Below are 21,156 nucleotides of genomic sequence, written 5' to 3' on the forward strand. Positions count from 1 at the left end.
GAGAGCCTGGAAGAATATTCCAGAGGAAGGTCACTCCATGTCCTTTCCCTAAACTGATGTATCGTCAGAGACTAGATGACAGTCTGGAAGAGCCTTTGATCCAACCCTGTGTGACTGTTCTTACACACACATGGAAAAGGTATGTATTTCATATCTGTTACACTGTATTTTTTGGAAGTTACAGAAAATGTACAGTCAGAGGTTTATAAATATCCATGTATAGAATTATCTGTGTATATCCCACTTTGCCATACATTACAGACACCATCAGGAAGCATGGTGTTCTATGTTGTAGTAAGAAGCCATCATAATGTAACAAACTTAAGATTTTTAAGTTTTAAAATACTACACAGAAATCATGCACTGAATTAAACTTTTAGTGGCAAGGCATCTGTGACAGCAAAGCAGGAAATAAATCTAATGTATAATATGCACGACAGTTGTTCATCATAAGCCCCTGGAGAAATGACAGAAATATAAAGCAGTTCACAAAAGAAGTTTCTTTCTCAGTTCTGATGGTTTCATTTATCAAGAAACAAGTTTAGCTCCATGACAAGAGTACATTAAGAGAACTATTCAGCTAAATGGGACCAAATGTTATTTGTTTTACCTATCGAAACTTATTACTGTCAGAGCCACTGCCAACAGCACTGGCTTGGAAGAAGAGACTCAAAAGCTAGTTGTTTTAAACTATTTTTTTTAAACATACTTATCACACAGCTTGTATAGAAGTTGTTGGGGTTATTTTCCCCTTACCTTGTGCTACCATGACAGGCCAGGAAATAGAACAAAACTTTAAAAAAAATTAAAGGTTAAATCTTTATTGTAGATTAAAATCACCCTGGGGAGACTTATTTGTACATCACTAAATCACCACTGAATATCTCATATACATCTGTGGATAAACTGAGCTGCCTGGCTACATCAACATAGGGCCATTCCTAGAATCAACTAGGGAGATATTGCTAGGATGGATAGCTAAAACTGATCTGCAGACATAAGATTTTCAAAACACCTGATTTAGTATTATCCACAAAGTTAACTTATGTGTTATTTAAAATTTCTTCCAGAGAGCAGAGGATAAAAATCTTGGCCCACGGGCAGAGGGACGAGACCCATCTCTGCCTGCATCTAAACTACCAGTTGCCTCCTATGTTGATACTAGTAGACTTTGCAGGGAGAAGGCAGCAAAACCATTCAGAAGGTGGCTCACTTGTAACATCTTTTGGCAGCAGTCCCTGCAGCAAACTACCCTGACCATTGCATGTGGGCTTGATCTCAGCAGGAACATGTTGCCTAACTCCAGAAGCAAACTAACTTCTATACAATGAGGATGACCAGAGGACCAGGAGTTGGATGAGAGTTGCAAAGGACTAGAAATTAGCACAAATGTGCACATAAAACCATTTATGTCAGGTACTAATACAATAGGCTTTAATTCCCCTGATTTGCCCCACCTGGGACCCCCCATGCCCTCTGCCTTGGAGCTCTGCTAAAGCTCTGGCTGGGCTTTGGTGCCATGTCTTGGGCCTTCCCTGTAATTGTGTCTTCTGGTAGGATTCCCTGGGTGGATCTTGGCTCATCACATGCCATACCCAGGGCTGCTGATAAACCTCAAAATCCAGGACCTGCCCTCCATGCTCAGCCCTTTGAGGCTGTGTTGGTGGGTGAGGGGCGCAGCCTGTGTGTGGGCCACCCCAGCTCCAGGCTTGCCCCCCTTCATAGGGAGCTCCAGCTGATAGAGCTGTGTGCCTGGCCCTCAGGCTGCAAAGAACCTACCCCGGAGCCCAAGGGCCACAGGCCTGGCTCCTAGAGACCCTGGGCTCCTTGGTCAGCCTTCCTGTCCCACGTACCAACAATGTCCTGGGTGCATCCAGCACAGCATTGCTAGCCAGGCGAGGGAAGTGATTGTCCCACTCTGCTCTGCACTGGTGCAGCCTCACCTGGAGCACTGGGTGCAGTTTTGGGCGCCACAGGATAAAAAAAATACTAAGCTACTAGAGAGTGCCCAGAAGAGGGCTACGAAGTTGGTGAAGGGTTTGGAGAGGAAGGTATATGAGGAGCGGCTAAAGTCACTTGGTTTGTTCAGCCTGGAGAAGAGGAGACTGAGGGGAGACCTCATCATGATCTACAGCCTCCTCACAAGGGGAAGAGGGGCAGGCACTGAACTCTTCTCTTTAGTGACCAATGACAGAACCCCAGGGAATGGCAGGAAGATGTGCCAGGGCAGGTTTAAGTTGGACATTAGGAGAAGGTTCTTCACCCAGAGGGTGGTAGAGCACTGGAACAGGCTCCCCAGGGAGGTATCACGGCCCCAGGCCTGACAGTGTTCGAGAAGAGACTGGACAACGCCCTCAGACACATGGTGTGAACTGTGGGGTTGTCCTGTGCAATAACAGGAGTTGAACTCATTGATCCTTGTGGGTCCCTTCCAACTGAGGACATTCTGTGATTCTATGATTCTACCCTGCCAGGGCTCCTCAGAGGAGGCTCAGTTACTCCCCATTACTGGTTTCAGGCACTTCTGCCTGGGTCCATGGCTCTGACCTGGCACAACCCCAGTGCTGGGGAGGCTGTGGAGGGTGCCCTGGGGCCTGAATGGCCCATGGGTCCTGATGCCTCATTTCTCCTCAAGCTGGGGCCTCCAGCCTTGCCCGTGCTGTGCTGTGGGTGTGCCTGCACCCAGCCTAATCTCCATCCTGCCTCATGGACACACTGCAGACCTACACCATCTTTCTGCTTCCTGCTGCTCCCCAGCAGCCTCCCTGACTCTGGTCCCCATCCCCTGCCCAGGGCTGCACCGTGGGGCTGCTGCTGCCACCAGCCTGCCGAGCTGCTGGGTTGTGTGCTGGAGCAGCTCCCTGCCCACCATTACCCCAGATGGCCAGGCTCTTCCTGCCCCCTGGCTATGGCTGTGGGGGTAAGGCGCCATCCTTAGGCCTATGGATCAGGATCCTAATTAGGAGAAAATGTAGGCTGAAATATCAAAGCTTCTTGCAGGACAAACTGGCTTTGACTCCTCTGGCCCTTAAAGGCTTTTGAAATGTGAGTTCAGCTCAAGCGCAGGGTCAGACACAAGGGCAGGTTTAATTAAGAAAAGATGAGCTGCAGCTATTTCTGCTTTTTCTTTTGTGAAAAACGACTCTGATAACCACAACATTCAGTAAAACACCCCTTGAACAGTATCTACAAATTTTGTAATGTTTAAAGGAGAAAAAAAATCCCTCTGTTGGTAATTTAGCTCAAATATCTTCACAGCACGGGCTGCCACAGGGCTGAGTCCTGCCAAGAACTGTGTGTCTTCCACTGCCCTGCAAGGGAGACTCCTCACAAGGTCTCATTCAATGCTTCACTCCTGTTTTGCCAACAAAGTGTTTCTAGCAGTTTTGAAAGGACTAGATTTTTTTCTTTAAATAGTTCAGAGAAACTACTGTTCTGACAACACCATTTCTAAATGTTCAGGACACCAGGAAACAACCAGACGAAGTGACGCTTGCCATCTAGATGATGCTAAAGAGCAGGGGAGGGAGGAAGGGACAAACACACATGTGAAAATAACGCTATGGGGAAAAATACGTTTTCTATCATGAAAGCAAATCACTTCCCAAAGGTGAATTGTGAGACAGACAATTTGCTGAGGTGGCTCTGTGCTTGACCTAGCCAGAGCCAGGCTTCTCCTCATTGACAGCACCCTGTCCGGGGGCAGTACAGGTGACAAAGGGGTGGCTGTCAAGGGAGCAATGTCAAAGCCCCCAGTATTGTAAATTTCCCTGGCAGAACTAATCCAGGCTGGCAAAGGCAGGCACAATTAATGGGAAGGGACACGACTGTGAACTGATAATGAGGTAATAGAATAGGACTGTCAGAGTTCTTTCAGGGGCAATGACAAATGATGTCATCTCTATTTCAGGATGTTTCAGGTAGAAAACACGCTTTTGCCACAGACATTACAGAATGAGAATGAAAATGTGTTATACCCAAGAATAACAAAAAAAAAAAAAAAAAGGTTACTATTCTATTGCATATGTTCGGGCTTTCATTCTTGCTATACAACACCTCATCATGCACGATGAAAATCTCTGTACTGTTTTCCCTGAGTGGACCCTGGCTGAGCCCACAGGCCTTGCTCAGCATCTAGGTACATGTCCATCCTGACTATTATTTTGCTTTCCACATGATTGATTCTCAATGGGCGGGTTACAGGGTAGCTAGGAACTATGAGACTCAGGTAGTCCTTAAATTTTATTCATGGAATTCTCAGTTTCTGGGGTTTTAAGCCTCTAGGACACACTTTCCTCTCTTGTGTCTTTTCCTCAGGCAAGGATGGCAATTTATATAGCCATTTCATAGCTTAACAGGTCAGTCAAGACTATCAGCAAAGCCTCTAGACCTTCAGCTGGCCCCTGCTTTGCCAAGCCTAAAATGTTTCCATTGTGCAGCTGACAGGACAGCCAATTGCACGGATTACTGGAGACAACTAAAAGGCATGTGTTAGGTCCCACAATTGAAAGGTAAATTACATGTCTAGCAGGGCTTGTGTCCTGTTAAAGAGTGACAATTGCTGCCTGGGGAGGGAGTCCAAGGAGGTGTAGACTAGACCAAGCACTAGTTAAGAGTGCCTACACATGGGCAGATGCAGGTTCACACACCTCTTGCAATTCTTCTTGATCCTCATTAAGCAATGGCAGAAATTAGGGGCTGCAGGCCTCCATTGTCATGATTCACACACTGTCCAAGAGCTCATGAATTCCCTTGAATCAGACAACCCAGAAGCTGTGGGGGACAAACATCTAACCCCTGCGTCATATGAGAAGTACAAGAAAAGGCAATAAGGAGGAATAATTATAAATGTTACAGCAACAAGTCTAATATGTTTTTATTACATGGGTTGCAAATTTCCAGAATGTTTGATGGATTATAAGAAAGTACACTGGCTTCCTGTAGCAATCAGTACATCCAATTATACTGTTTGTACGTCTTTTCTCACCTATCTATAAATTCTGAGTTTGCTTAGGTATTTGCTGTTGTTCAGCCAATCCTAAAGAAATGGGAAGCTGCCAAGGTATCATTTTTAAAAGCTAGCACTTACACAAGTCAACAAAATGATAAACTCGTCACACATAGGGTGCTACATTAATATTTTATTTGGCAAATACATCAATCCCAGAACAAATCATACTATTAATGAGGTAAAATGTTCCCCATGCAGATTAACATCTCCTTCACACCAGGAGGTTATAAATAAGTATGCTGTACCCTTGCAAGAAAAGGCATTGCAAAATGGTACAACTTGCATCGTATTTCTCCGAATGAGCTACTCACATACAAGCGCCTTACAAATAATGCATTAAAAGGACTTCATATGGCACACGTAGGAGTATGCAGGGCAATACTAATTTCCCTTTTCTCTGAACCCCAGTGTGTCATGGCTACTTGAACCATTTTCTGGCTGTGAATTAACTAAAGAGACTATCACAATCAAAGGTTCTCTCAGCCACCTCAAGACTTACGAAACGGACTTAGGCTCCTGCTCTCCCATCTCATGCCCCTCACTGAAGTGGCAACATTGTAATTTGTATGGTTTTCTTTGGCCCACAGTTACCTGTGACTGTAGCACAGCTGGCCAATGCACCTTCAACTCACCAGCTAGATCTAGTCAAGCTCTGAGGCAGAGTCAATTAAATAGTGCTGTAGCCAGAGTTCTTCCCATGGTACACAATGTAGCGCAGAGGAGTGCAATGTCAGTTAAAGAGCATCTATACATTTACCCCTTGATTGGCATCTGTCCCCAGCCTACAGCTTGACAGAAGAATCCCACCCACCGGGTTTCCTTTTAGCCCTGCATACGCTGTGCAGGGTGCAGCAAGCTGTAACCAGACATGCGTGGTGTGCAGTGCTGGCCCTCAAGCACATTCTCCCACCGTCCTGTAACCACTGCCAGCAGCACTGGGCCTGCTCCTGGTAGGGCATATTAGCCTATGTGGGACTTTTCATGAATGAAGTGCTCTCTGGAGGTTCACATCTTTTCTGCTTTCATCTAACAGAGGAAAACACAAAGATCAACATTCCAGTAACAGCCATACGAAGATAAACCTCTCAGAGACACCTGGTAATAATATTTACTTATCCTCAAAGAAATTAAAGCAGAACCCAGTAAACATGTTTTCACTGGCAAGTTCCTGAATGTTTTTACTCATTGCTGTATTTTCAACTAATCAAAATATTATGACAACACAAGACATTAATTTAGCTTGTATTTAATTATCCATTAATTTATTTTCAAGTCCAATGTGTCAAAATTATAAAGCTTGGCATAGATTTTTCTTGAGAGAAAATCCTAGTAGCAATCATTTCAGAAATAAAGAAAACATACTAATCTCCGGCTATAGTACTGCCTGGCCTTCAGGCCGTGCTCTGCTGCCCACATCCCTTAGCCACAGGACAAACTTAGCCAGCTAATTGCAATCAAGGAGCCCCTCGTCAGCTCCCACTCAGTGCCGGCGATTACACCACCTGCGTGGCCTTGCCTTTATCTAACAGCTCGGCAACGAGTTCTCACGCGAACATCCTTTTTGTTTTACAGTAGAAATGATGAATGGAAATGTTTTCTCTTACGAAAACCGTATAAGAGCTCAAAAGATCACAGCGCTGGGTCACTTTTCCACCGACGGGACCTGCACAGCGCGCTGCGCCCTGACGAGAGGCCCGTCTGATGCTGCCCAGCCCCGGGTCCCCAGCCTCTGGAGGGACGTAAGACTATCCGCGCTTCGCTTCTGCCCAGCAGCCGCGGCGCTGACCGATGGCATTTTACGCGGCACTTAAGGCAGTCCGGGTGCCTCTCTTACCGGGACAATAACCACGCATTCCCCACGGGCGGCGTCCCAGTGGAAACGCCGCTCTGGAGCGGCGGCGGAGCGCTCGGGGTGGGGGGTGCGAATGCTCGGCTGCTCCCCTCCCCACCGCCGCCGGGGTCCGGGGTTTTGTCCCAGGGGCTGGGCGCAGGGCGGGGCCGCTCTGGGGCTGGCGGGGTGAGGTGCACCCCGCCAGAGAGCGGCCGAGGCCGGCCGGGATTCAGGGCAGCTCGCCCCTCCGCGGGGTAGCGTTGCCCGGCCTTCGGTGGCCCCGGCAGGGAGCCGAGTTCCCCCCCGCCTGGGAACCCGCCTTCCAGCGGGTGTCCTCTCGCCATCCGGCAGAGTGGTAGCACCCGCGATGGGGGCTGCCCGAGGAGGAGCGGTGCGGGACGCTGCCATGGCCGTGGGGCTGCGGTCGAAGGCTACTGGCACGAACAGAGCCGGGCGCGCCGCCGCGGCTGGTGCACGGCAAAGTGCGGAGGCAGCTCGCCTTTGGGGAGGGGGGGGGTGGGGAGGGAGGTTGTCCCTTTAACATCCCCTCAGTTCTCCCCGGCACCTGGCCGCATGAGAACAGGGTGAGGGACAGGCGGCCCCTCCCCTGGACGGCTGGTAAGGGGCTGGCTGGGGGGCAGCATCTAAGCAAGGGGTTATGATTCTTCAATGGCTCATGTATCTAGACCCTTAATTGATGGAAATGCAATCCATTGCGCCAAGAATAAGATGATGAATATTACTATATTGGGGGGCGGGGGGGGAGTCGGGGCGGGGGAAGGGTGAGGTGGGAAGCAGATAAACTGATCAAGTTTCTCCTAGCCACAGAGATGTGCAGTATGGTGTGAGGTACAGGAGTGCCCCAGTCCATCATGGGTGACAATCAAGCAGGAAAGGTCTTTAATACCACTGGAGAAAAATATCCAATTTAACGCCTAATGGGGGGGGAAGCTTCTTCAGTGCCTGGCCCACCCAAGCCCAGGTGATGGTGGTTGGAGGCCTGTGGGTGCTGCAGTGTGTGAACCCCACTCCTTCGGTGTGCATGGCTGTTGGGGTGCTGGGCCCCTCCTGCACCAATACACAGGGCCTAAAGCAGGCCTGCCAGTGGGCACCTTCCCCTTGGCACAGCCCAGCTGGGCCTGTGAGAAACTGTGTGGATCGTGGCGTGTGAGAGAGTAAAGGGTGGGAATGAACTTGCAGACTGTACGAGGGCTGGCAGCTGAAGCTTTCAGGCATCCTCCAGCAAGCACCCTGCCAAGCTGTGCCAAAGCTGTAGATGGGCAGTACCTGGTGCAGAGGAGCATGCATCCTCCATCTGATGGCTAATGCCATCTCTGGGTCGTGAAATGTGTGAGACTGCTGCCTACCACTAACAGGTGTCTATTTCATCAATGTTCATTTAATCAATATGCAATTAATGCCTAATTAATCCACGTGTACTTTTGATAATGTCATGGCCCATGTGTTTTCATACCATCCTGTAATTGTCTGGCAGGACCAGCCACCTCGAAGAGCTTACTCAGAAGTATGTCAGAAAAGGAAGCCCCCTCTCACTACATATATGGGGGCTACCACCTTTGACAACATCATTGTCTGTGTGTTTTTCACACCATATTGTGATTTCCTGGTTGCCATTTTTTGACACTGTCATGCCCACATGTACTCAGAGTGCCCTCAGCTAGACTGGCTGCTCATTTCATTTGGTCCAGGGACAAAAATTAAACTTTTATTTAATATAGATAAAGCATTATATAGGTATGGATATTGATCTACTTTATATATGCAGAGAAACTATATATACAGGAGTGTATAAATATGTATAATTTTTTTATATACCTAGATACACTTTATATGTCTATATATGTGTGTGTATATACAGTACATATATGCAAAAATATATAATTCTACATATATCTCCATAAAATCATAGAATACCAGGTTGAAAGGGATCACAAGGATCATCTGATCCAACCTTTCTTGGCAAAAGTGCAGTATAGACAAGGTGGCCCAACACCCTGTTCAGCTTGGCTGCCAGGGACACTGTTGGCTCATGTTCAACTTGCCATGGACCAGAACCCACAGATTCTCTCTGCAGAGCTGCTTTCCAGGATCTCATCCCCCAGGCTGTATGTACAGCCAAGATTGCTGTGTCCCAGGTGCCAAATCCAGTACTCACTCTTGTTGAACTTCACGTGGTTGGTGATTGCCCAGTTCTCCGATTTGTCCAGATCCCTCTGCAGGGCCTCTCTGCCCTTTGGAGTGTCAACAGCTCCCCCCAATTTTGTGTCATCAGTAAACTTACTAAGTATTCCCTCAAGTCCTGAGTCTAAGTCATAACAGGGCAAAAAGCCCCCCAAAGTCACAGCCTCAATTTCCCTCCCCTGTTCCCCATTGGTTGGGTACTTCAGGGTTTACAGACTACCCAACACCTGCCTCAGTTTATGTGTTTTATTCATCTAATTCCAACAATACCCTTCCCCTTATTGATCTATTTAAAATATGGGTTCCTGGCTCTTCAGCTACCCTTACCTCTAAATTAACTTGTAAATACAAGTACCAGTATGCATTCCGGAATTAGTTGAAGATAATTTGTGTTACATTAAGGATGCATAATCTGATGTCTCTCGGTCCTTCCCCCCTGCTGGGGTCAGGCACCAGGTCCTCAGTTTTGTAAAAACAACAGTCCTTCATTAAATGTTCCTTACAATTTTCCTCCTCTCCTTTTTACTTTTGTTGTTTTTGCATTATTTTATGATACAGCCTAGTACATGGCTTCAAGCCAGGACAACAGGATTTTGCATTTTTCTTCAGGAGTTCTGCATCCAGCATTGCTTCTTTCTTCTTCTTCTTTTAGCAGCATCATTTATCAGAGTATGGCAGTGGCCCTAAAGGCATTTACTTTGATAAAGTTGTCTCGATAAGCCGTTGAACAGGTCCTCGGACACATGCAATGATGCAGCATCCTATTGCAGTTAGCACCCCTGCTACTATGATTAAAGAATTAAAAATAGATACTATCATTTCTTTCCACTTTCCAAACCAAGATTCTAACCATCCCATGAGTGATCTATCTATCCCTGAATTCTCAGCCAATTCTTCTTCTGAAGTTGTGAGTCCTTGCAGTGCTCTGGTTAGAGTGCTGTCGGGGGCAGTATTGTTTGGGATAAAGGTACAACACCTATCTCCTAACATTACACATGCACCACCTTTTTCTGCCAACATCATATCTAGGACCATCCTATTTTCCCATGCCATTCTACTAGTAGCATCTAATTGTTTGGTGATTCCTTTAACTGTTTGTCTAGTATAATTTATAAATCATTGTTGGTTATAATAAATATAACGTATCCGGACTACATTCTACCCACCAAAAGAAAAAGGATTCAGAACCCGCAGTTACTTGATTTCTTGCTTTGTGTTCATTGGGGAACCCTGACTCAACAGATGAGAACAGGTATGAGTTACCCCTGGGTTAATTCTGTGCGGTTATGTGAAGTGAATGACAGACAATCACTCCAGGGGTCCAATTCAATTAGGAGTTTTACTAAAAGTACGTGTTGGAATACTAGTTACAGAGAATAGTGGCTTGGCAAAAGTATAACAGCAAAAAGTCCTTCTACAAGCAAAGTACTGGCAACCATTAGTAGCTATAATACAAAATTTAACAAGAATCCAATAGCAGAGGTTAAGATGATGTTACTCTTATATGTTCGAAAAGGAAAAGAGAGAAAGAGAGTGGTAGAGAGGGAAGGAAAACTAAGGTATAAGAGAGAGAGAGAAAGAAAGATATCACCACTCAGAAGGTGAGAGAAATAAATAGGGATATAGAAAAAAAGGAGAGAAGGAAAGAGCAGAGAGAAAGGAAGAAAGAAAAGGGTGAGGGATCCAGTCACTGTTACAGCTCCACAGCATGGATGAAGAGACTTGTATGATGATGTATGGCCTCTGGTGTCGCACAGTGAGGATTCTGGAGTTTGTAGTTCAGGACTGCAGCGTCTTCCGGTGTCTGGTCCAGTTCCTGCGGCGAGGCTGGTGGGTGGAGGGTCATCAGGGTGGTGGGTTCCCTCCCAGCACTGTTTTATGAGAGATTTTTAATAGGTCTCCGAGTAAAGGAAAATCTGGGGGGAAGGAGTGATTGTGAAAGATTGACAAGTCTCGGGCCATGCTGAAGGGTCTCAGCTTTTCCCCTTTGTGTGCTAAGCTGGGCATATCAGAATATGGAGCTATGTGCCCTCTGGCACATCCCCCACCTTCGGTATTGGCCAGCCGGCCTGGGCTGTGGCTCGTTAGTGGCAGTTCACCCTCTACTGGATGTGCCATCTCCTGTGGCTGGATGAACTAGTTTCACCACAATATTTCAGCCGTGATTCTTACCAACACACAACACACTCACCCTTTATATATTTATAAACATTAATGAGGCCACCTCTCAGTCTCCTCCAAACTAAAGAGACCCAGCTCCCTCAGCTTTTCCTCATACAGGAGATGCTCCACTCCCTTCATAATCTTCATTGCCCTGCGCTGGACTCTCTCCAGCAGTTCCCTGTCTTTCCTGAACTGAGGGGCTCAGAACTGGACACAATATTTGAGATGTGGTCTCACCAGGGCAGAGTAGAGACGAAGGAGAACCTCTCTTGACCTACTAACCACCCCCCTTCTAATACACCCCAGGATGCCATTGGCCTTCCTGGCCACAAGGGCACAGTGCTGGCTCATGGTCATCCTGCTGTCCACCAGGACCCGCAGGTCTCTTTCCCCTACATTGCTCTCTAATAGGTCATTCCCAAACTTATACTGGAACATGCCCACTTGTCCTATTGGTAACTGCCTGGGAGAAGGGACCAATCCTCACCTGGCTATAACTTCCCTTCAGGTAGTTATAGAGAAGGATGAGGTTGCCTCCAAGTCTCCTCTTCTCCAGACTAAACAACTCCAGCTCCCTCAGCCTCTCCCCATAGGCCTTGTGTTCAAGTCCCTTCACCATTGTTTATACAAGGCCTCATCAACTTCCTCAGTCTGATCTGGTGGCCTGTAATAGACACCTACAACAGTATCACCCCTGCCAGCCTGCCCCTTCATCCTGACCCATACACTCTCAACTCGCTCCTCATCCGCTCCTGGGCAGAATTTAGTACATTGCAGTTGCTCTCTCACATAGAGAGCAACTCCACCACCACGCCTGGCTGGCCTGTCTTTCCTGAAAAGGGCGTAGCCATCCATGACCACATTCCAGTCATGTGAACTGTCCCACCATGTTTCTGTAATTGCCACTAGATCATAACCTTCTGATCAAACACAGGATTCTAACTCCTCCTGCTTATTCCCCATGCTGCATGCATTGGTGTACAGGCATTTCAGAGAGCATGCCAAGCACATCGATTTCTCCCTAGGGCTATAGGAGGCCACCTGGTCCTCCTCGGTTCTAGAATGCTGCCCCACCGGGACAAGCCCAGCTTCAACCCCATCCCCCTTCAAAGCTAGTTTAAAGCTCTCCAAATGAGCCCAGCTAATTCCTGTCCCAGCCTCCTTTTGCCCCTGAGAGATAAGTCTTGCCCGCATATTACTGTCCGGACTGGAGTCTTATAAAACCAGCCATTATCAAAAAATCCAAAGCCCTGCCTGTAGCACCAGCCTTGGAGCCAACCATTTACAGTCTGAATTTTCCTGTTCCGTCCCACATCGTCATTTGAAGATGGAAGGAGAGAAGAGAAGATCACTTGAGCCCCAGAGTCCTTCACCATCCTTCCCAAGGCCTTGAAATCTTTCTTCATTCCCCTCAGACTAAGGGTAGCAGCTTCCTCCCCATCTGTCTGGAAGACCAGCAGCGGGTAGTAGTCTGTCGGGTGCACCATGTTGGGGAGCTCTCTAGCGATATCCTTGATCCGGGCTCCAGGTAGGCTGCAAACTACCCTATGATGAGCGTCAACCCTGCATATTGGGCCCTCTGTTCCTTTCAGAAGGGAATTTCCTATTACAATTACCCTTCTTTCCTTCTTATCAGAGGCAGTCTTGAGTTATGGAGTCAACTGTCTCTTCCTAAGTGACCTTGTAGGCAGGTCTGGCACCACCTCCTCACCTACCTCTTCTTCAAGATCCAGGGCCTCAAATCTATTATGTAGGGGCACCCGGGGAAAAAAAGGAGGCGGGAAGGGGGCCTGCCCGTGACGCCGAACTAGAATACCCTTCCACCCCTCATCGTCTTTTCGGTCCCCTACCTCTGCCCGATAGTGCTAGGGTAGGGGCTGTTTCGGGACTTCCCCCTCTGCCCGATGGGGCAGGGGGTCCATCTCCCTTTGGGGGCTACCTCCCTGGGGCCTTACCAACTGGCACGCCAGGGTGTTACTCCACCAGTCGATCTCCCTTTCGCACTCCCTAATGGTCCTCAGTCTCTCGACCTCCTCCTTAAGTTTCACCACCATGCTGAGCAGATCTTGCACCTGCTCACACTTCACGCAGGTGGAATCCTGGCCTCCCTCCCACTGCAGCAGCAGGCTCTGGCACTCCCTGCAGCCGGAGACCTGAACAGCCACAGTTCGGGGCAAAACCTCAGTCTGAGTTGCCACAGTCTTTTTGAGACAAGCTCTTTTTCTAGAGGCGACCATGGTCGTCAGCACTGTGGGACGCCGGCAAAGGTAAGAGAGTCTGAGAGGCGATGAGCGATCTCTGCGCCCTGCTGCACAAGCTACCACACCCTCTGCTGCAGCACAGTATGGGTGGGACTCACCCGCGGCACAAGCTGGTTGCTCCGCCCCGCGCCTACCGGGCAGCGACTCTCCCTGAGGTTTTTTCAAGTCAAGGGGAGGGGCTGTGGTCGCAGTCGCCGTGGGACCCCCCCCCCCGCCACGTCAGCCGCTCTCTCGCAATGGCTGCCAGGGCTTCGGGGATCGGGACACGCGAGAAACACGCTGTCCCTGCTCTATTCCCACTGAGTTTCCTACTCTCTGCTGAACCTCGTGGTCGGCTGAACCTCGCCGGCTCCGGCTCTCGCTGGGCTGGCTCTGATCAGCTGGCTGATGAAGTATTCATGTGAATGGAATGTTATACTCCATTGGTCAGTTTTTGGTCATCTGTTTCTCATTGCCCCTCTCATGAGATGTACATCCATCCTTAACAGTCCAGCAACCTTGCATACCATTGCTATGTCTACCAATACATGCACCTGCCTTTCAGGAAAGCAGCTAATATGAAGGCTTTTAGCTACAAGCAAATTCACTAAAAGGTAAACTTGTTTTTAACAAAACCAGGACATTCCACCCCTTATAACATGCCATTCAGGGTATACCTAAACTTTATCAATACAATCTAATTAATACAATCTATCAATACAATCTAGTTAATCACTACTCTCTCTCTCTATATATATATACATATGTACATATATACACAAGAGTAATTCATCATTCTCTTAATCTGTGGACCATCCTTCGAAAAGTTCATTAAGTTCATTTATCACAACAGTCTCCCAGGGCAGAAAAAATGGTATATCTAGTGCATCTCATGACCACTGTTTGTGGGTTAAAGACCTCAACTTTGAAGAAGATGTCAGGCGCCACTCAAAGAAGCTAGCTCTGGTTTCACCATCACTGTCTTGATCTGAAAGACACTTGTTAAACACTGTTAGTATGGCAATCCACATCATGCAGTTCAGTATTGAATATTTTCACCTAAAATCAAATATCCTTGAGGTACACATCGAACTTCTCCATCCTTATCACCCACCAGGTCCTGCCAGGTCCTTGGGCAAAAACAATCCCACAAACGGGCTTGCCTTTGCCTGTGGCAGGAGTAACCCAGACTGCCTTTCCTAACATATTTTTCATGTGTACCGCAGGGACTTTATCTCCTTCTACAGTACATAGAATTTCTGATTGGGAGGCTCAGCTCGATTGGTTGATCCTCTAGTGTTGACCAACCAAGTGGCTTTTGCTAAATGTGAATCCCAGTTTTTACAGGTTCTACCACCCAGTGCCTTTAGTGTACTTTTTAACAAACCATTGTACCTTTCAGTTTTCCCAGAGGCTGGATATAGAATGATATGGAATGGTATGATATGGAATGGATATATGGAATATGATATACCCACTCAATACCATGTTCTTTGGCCCAATTGTCTATAATACTGTTTTTGAAATGAGTACCATTGTCTGATTCAATTCTTTCTGGTGTACCATGTCACCGAAGGACTTGCTTTTCAAGGCCTAAGGTAGTATTCCGAGCCATAGCATGAGGTACGGCATATGTTTCCAACCATCCACTGGTTGCTTCCACCATTGTAAGTACATAGCACTTACCTCGACGTGTTTCTGGAAGTGTAATGTAATCAATCTGCCAAGCTTCTCCATGTTCATACTTTAACCATCACCCCTCATATCATACAGGCTTTAACCGTTTAGCTTGTTTGATTTCGGCGCAAGTTTCACATTCATGAATAACCTGTGAAATAGTGTCCATAGTTAAGTCCACCCCTCAATCGCGTGCCCATTTATATGTTGCATCTCTACCTTGATGCCCTGAAGCATCATGGGCCCACCGAGCTAGGAAAAGTTCACCTTTATGTTGCCAGTCCAAGTCCACCTCAGCTACTTTCCTCTTAGTAGCTTGATCCGCTTGTTGGTTGTTTAGATGTTCCTTGGTGGCTCAACTTTTAGGCATGTGAGCATCTACATGACGAACTTTTACAGGCAGGCTCCCTAGCTGAGCAACAATGTCTTGCCACAATGTGGCAGCCCAAATGGGTTTACCTCTGCGCTGCCAGTTGCTTTTCTTTCATTGCTGTAGCAACTCCCACAAGGCATTTGCTACCATCCATGAGTCAGTAGAGAGATAAAGTACTGGCCGCTTTTCTCGTTCAGCAATGTCCAAAGCCAGCTGGATGGCTTTCGCTTCTGCGAATTGACTGGATTCACCTTGTCCTTCAGTGGCTTCTGTAACTTGTCGTGTGGGACTCCACACAGCAGCTTTCCACCTTCCATGTTTACCTACAAGACGACAGGATCCATCTGTGAACAGTGCATACTGCTTATCAGTCTCTGAAAGTGTATTATATGGTGGTGCTTTTTCAGTACGTGTTATTTCCTCCTCATCTGGTGACATCCCGAAGTCTTTATTTTCTGGCCAGTCTGTAATCACTTCTAAGATCCCTGGGCAACTGGGACTTCCAATCTGAGCTTGTTGCATGATCAATGCAATCCATTTACTCCTTGTAACCTCGGTCACATGATACATAGAGGGAACCATGCCTTTGAACATCCAGCTCAGCACCGGCAGTCTTTACAGAATCACAGAATCACAGAATTGGCTAGGTTGGAAAAGACCTCAGAGATCATCAAGTCCAACCCTTGGTCCAACTTCAGCCCATTTACTAGATCATGGCACTAAGAGCCATGTCCAATCTCAATTTAAAAACCTCCAGGGACGGTGAGTCCACCACCTCCCTAGGCAGGCCATTCCAATGCCTGATCACTCTTTCCGTAAAGAACTTCTTCCTAATATCCAGCCTAAACTTCCCCTGGCAGAGTTTAAGCCCATGTCCCCTTGTCCTATTGCTAACTGCCTGGGAGAAGAGACCAGTTCCCACCTGACTATAACTTCCCTTCAGGTAGTTATAGAGAGCAATGAGGTCACCTCTAAGCCTCCTCCTCTCCAGGCTGAACAACCCCAGCTCCCTCAGCCTCTCACCATAGGTCATGTGCTCAAGTCCCTTCACCAGTCTTGTTGCTCTTCTCTGGACCCGCTCCAGCACCTCAATATCCCTCCTGAACTGAGGGGCCCAGAACTGAACACAATACTCCAGGTGTGGCCTCACCAATGCAGAGTACAGGGGAAGGATCACTTCCCTTGTCCTGCTGACCACACTATTTTTGATACAGGCCAGGATACCATTGGCCTTCTTGGCCACCTGGGCACACTGTTGGCTCATGTTGAGCTTGCTGTCAATCAGTACCCCCAGGTCCCTTTCTGTCTGGCTGCTCTCCAGCCACTCTGTGCCCAGCCTGTAGCGCTGAAGGGGGTTGTTGTGGCCAAAGTGCAGGACCCGGCACTTGGCCTTGTTGAACTTCATCCCATTGGAATCAGCCCATTTTTCCAGTCTATCCAGATCTCTTTGCAGAGCCCTCCTGCCTTCCAGCAGGTCAACACTGCCCCCCAACTTGGTGTCATCAGCAAATTTGCTGATGGTGGTCTCAATCCCCTCATCTAAATCATCAATAAAGATGTTAAACAGGACTGGACCCAACACTGACCCCTGGGGGACACCACTGGTGACTGGCCGCCAGCTAGATGCAGCCCCATTTACCAGCACTCTCTGGGCCCGGCCCTCCAGCCAGTTCTTAACCCAGCAGAGAGTGCACTTGTCCAAGCCATGGGCTATCAGCTTTTGAAGGAGTATATTATGGGAGACAGTGTCAAAGGCTTTGCTGAAGTCTAGATAGATCACATCTACAGCTTTCCCCTCATCCACTAGGTGGGTCACCTGATCATAAAAGGAAATCAGGTTGGTCAGACAGGACCTGCCCCTCCTAAACCCATGCTGGCTGGGTCTGATCCCTGGTCCATCCTGGAGGTGCTGTGTGATTGCATTCAGGATGATCTGCTCCATCACCCTGCCAGGCACCGAGGTCAGGCTGACAGGCCTGTAGTTGCCAGGGTCAGCTTTGCAGCCCTTTTTGTGGATTGGGGTAACATTTGCCAGTTTCCAATCATTTGGGACCTCCCCAGTGAGCCAAGACTGTTGGAAGATGATGGAGAGCGGCTTGGCGAGCTCTTCTGCTAGCTCCCTCATCACCCTAGGATGGATCCCGTCTGGTCCCATAGACTTATGAGGATCCAGATGGCTCAGTAAGCCACCAACTATTTCCTCTTGGAATACAAGGGGACTATTTGGCTTCCTATTCCTGTCAACCATCTCCAGAGGCCAGTTATCCTGAGGGCCATCTGTTTGACTGGTAAATATTGAGGCAAAGTAGGTATTAAGTACCTCAGCTTTCTCCTCATCTTTGTTAACTATATTTCCCTCAAAGTCCAGTAGAGAATGGAGGTTTTCCTTGCCCCTCCTTTTGTTATTAACATATTTAAAGAAGGACTTTTTATTATCCCTAACAGAATTGGCCAAATTAACTTCAAACTGCACTTTTGTTTCCCTGATTTTTTTCCTGCACGATCTAGCTATTTTCCTAAATTCTTCATAGGTAGCCAGCCCTTTTTTCCACAGTCTGTAAACTCTCTTTTTATTTCTGATTTCCTTCAAAATCTCCCTGTTTAGCCAAGCCGGTTGTCTTCCCTGTCGGCTAGCCTTTCGGCGCACTGGTATAGCCTGATCCTGTGCCCTCAAAACCTCCCGCTTGAAGTATGTCCAACCCTCCTGGGCCCCCTTGTTTTTAAGCATTGTTTCCCAGGGTATGCTCTGAACTAGACTTCTGAATAGGCAAAAATCTGCCCTCCGGAAGTCCAGTGTAGAGGTTTTATTGGTGGCTCTCCTTGCATCTCTAACTATTGAAAATTCTATTATTTCGTGGTCGCTATGCCCCAGGCGGTCGCCAACCACTACATCTCCCACCAGCCCTTCTTTGTTTGTAAACAGTAGGTCTAGCAAGGCCTTACCCCGGGTAGGCTCATTTACCAGCTGATGAAGGAAATTGTCCTCTATACACTCTAGGAAATTCCTAGACTGCCTCTTCTGTGCAGTATTGAGCTCCCAGCAGATATCTGGCAGGTTAAAGTCCCCCACAAGAACAAGGGCTGTCGATTTTGAGACATCTGCCAGCTGCTTGTAGAATAATTCATCTCCTTCATCATCCTGGTCGGGTGGTCTATAACAGACACCCACAAGGACATCAGCCTTGTCGGACTTGCCCCCGATTCTGGTCCACAGGCACTCAACCTTGTCACTGCTGACCTCAAGTTTAACAGAGTCAAGAGACTCTCTAACATATAAAGCCACCCCTCCACCTCTCCTGCCCTGCCTGTCTTTTCTGAAGAGCCTGTAGCCACCCATAGCAGCACTCCAGTCATACGAGTCATCCCACCACGTTTCTGTGATGGCAACTATGTCATAGTTTTCCTGCTGCACGATGGCTTCCAGTTCCTCTTGTTTGTTGCCCATACTGCGTGCATTAGTGTACATGCACTTCAAGTGGGCTGCTGATTTCACTCTTAATTCAGGCTTTTTGTCCTTAGGCTGATCTTTGGAGAGCCCAGTTTCAATCCCTTCCCCCTTCAAACCTAGTTTAAAGCCCTCTTGATCAGTGCTGCCAACTTATGGGCTATAGTCCTCTTGCTCTTCCCAGAGGGATGAAGCCCATCTGATTTCATGAGACTAGGTACCATGGAGTTTGCCCCATGGTCAAAAAAACCAAAATTTTTATGGTGGCACCAATCCTTTAGCCATCTGTTAATGAGATGGGCTTTTCTGTTTCTCTCTTTATTTGCCTCCTCATCCATTCCGGATAGCACAGGAACTGAGGCAAATATCACCTGTGCTCCTGTCCCATGAACTGACTGACCCAGTGCTTTAAAGTCTTTTTTAATTGCCCTGATACTTCTTCTGTTAATGTCCTCACTGCCAGCTTGGACTACTAACAGGGGATAATAATCTGTGGGCTGAATTAGCTCCGGCAGTTTTCTATTGATATCCCTCACCCTGGCCCCAGGAAGGCAGCAGACCTCCCTGTGGGATGGGTCTGGGCGACATATAGGGCCCTCTGTTCCCCTCAGAAGGGAGTCGCCGACTACAACCACCCTTCTTTGTTTTTTCCTTATAGTTGCGGTTGTAATTCTTTTTGTAAATGAGGTCTGTCTAGGAGGCTCTCCAGGCAGATCTTCTTGGCTGTTCTCTGATGGACTTTCTGGGTCCAGGGCCTCGTATCTATTTGTTAAGGGCACCAAGGGTGGTGATGGTGTTCGAGAGAGTGCTCTTTTGCCTCTCCGATCAGGGACCCGTTTCCATTCCCCCTCATCAGCTAGTTCTGCTCCATCCGCCTTATGGCAGGAAGGATGGGGCTTCACCATCTCTGGTTGCACACCCTTAGGAGCCAAGAGGGTTTGACTCCACCAGTCAATTTCCACTTCACTTTCCCTAATGCTCCTTAGTCTCTCCACCTCTTCCTTGAGCTCTGCCACTAGGCACAGTAAGTCATTGACCTGCTCGCATCGTACACAGGTGCCTCCCACACCATCCTCTGGTACCAATGCCAGGCACAGACACTCTGCACAGCCAGAAACCTGGGTGGCTGCATCCTTCTTGGAGGGTAGTGTCTGTGTAGACACCTCCTGTGTAGACACACTCTTTGTATCAGCAGCAGCAACAGCTTTCCTTTTTCTAGAAACCATTACTGCCTTTATTTAAAAACAAACAAACAAACAAAAAAGACCACCCAAACGAAATGAAACCCCCAACAAACTCACCTAAAAGAGCTGGTTGTGTCCAGCCTACCTGCACTGCCACGCCCCAGTCTGTGTCACCAGCAACAGGTGAGAGGTCTAACAGCAAGGGGGAACAGAACCTCTGCACCCCCACTGCACGAGCTACCACCGTCGTTGCTGCGGCAGAGCGTGGGTAGCACCCTCCTGCCTCACAGGCTGGCTCACCTCCCAGCACCTGGTCGCTGCCCTCCCACAGGCTTTTTCAAGGCAAAGTGGAGGGGGCGTAACCACCGTCACCGTGGTAACGCCCACGCCACGTCAGCCGCCTCCGCAACGGCTGCCGGGGGCTTCCGGGTAGCGAAATCGAAAACGAAAACGCGACCTGAAACCCCTTTCTTTACCCTCACCCACCTCTGTAGCGTCGAGATTTCGCTCGCACTCCGGTCGAGCTGGCTTCAGGCAGCTGATCCCAGGAACTGAGGTGCTAGGAGAAGCTGTGCTTCAGTGCCAATCACTTCTGAAGCAGCTCGCACTCCTTCATATGCTGCTAGTATCTCCTTTTCAGTTGGATTATAGTTGGCCTCAGATCCTTTGTATCCTCAACTCCAAAAACCTAAGGGTCAACCTCGGGTTTCTCCTGGTGTTTTCTGCCCAAGGCTTCAGGTAAGTCCATTATCTCCAGATGCGGTGTAGAGCACATTTTTAACATCTAGTCCAGTCCAAACTCGTCTGAGGGCCACCGCATGAGTTATCTCACGCTTAATTTGTTCAAACGCTTGTCGTTGTTCCGGGCCCCACTCTAATTGGTTCTTTTTACGAGTCACTCGATAGAGAGGGCTCACAATCTGGCTGTAGTCAGGAATATGCATTCTCCAAAAATTTACAATGCCCAAGAAAGTCTGTGTCTCCTTTTTATTAATAAGTGGAGACATTGCTGCAATTTTGTTGATCACAT

At 48.0% G+C, this 21,156-nt stretch overlaps 1 protein-coding gene and 1 long non-coding RNA gene across 2 annotated transcripts in view; both read right to left on the minus strand.

The window, feature by feature from the left end:
* The window catches only part of LOC136102954 (solute carrier organic anion transporter family member 1A2-like), a 71,170-nt gene extending 64,225 nt beyond the window's left edge, over positions 1–6,945 (minus strand). The window contains exon 1 of the mRNA XM_071815650.1: positions 6,846–6,945. The gene's annotated coding sequence lies outside the window, so the exon portion shown is untranslated. The remainder of the gene's footprint in view (positions 1–6,845) is intronic.
* A 3,419-nt stretch (positions 6,946–10,364) lies between these two features.
* Positions 10,365–20,788, minus strand: LOC139829226 (uncharacterized). Its single transcript, XR_011741617.1, has 2 exons — positions 20,679–20,788; positions 10,365–16,110 (listed from the first exon to the last, which is right to left on the minus strand). It is a non-coding gene; the product is annotated as an uncharacterized lncRNA (long non-coding RNA).
* Between the last annotated feature and the right edge of the window lie 368 nt (positions 20,789–21,156).

Source organism: Patagioenas fasciata, chromosome 1, assembly GCF_037038585.1.
Source record: "Patagioenas fasciata isolate bPatFas1 chromosome 1, bPatFas1.hap1, whole genome shotgun sequence".
Taxonomy (NCBI): Eukaryota; Metazoa; Chordata; class Aves; order Columbiformes; family Columbidae; genus Patagioenas; species Patagioenas fasciata.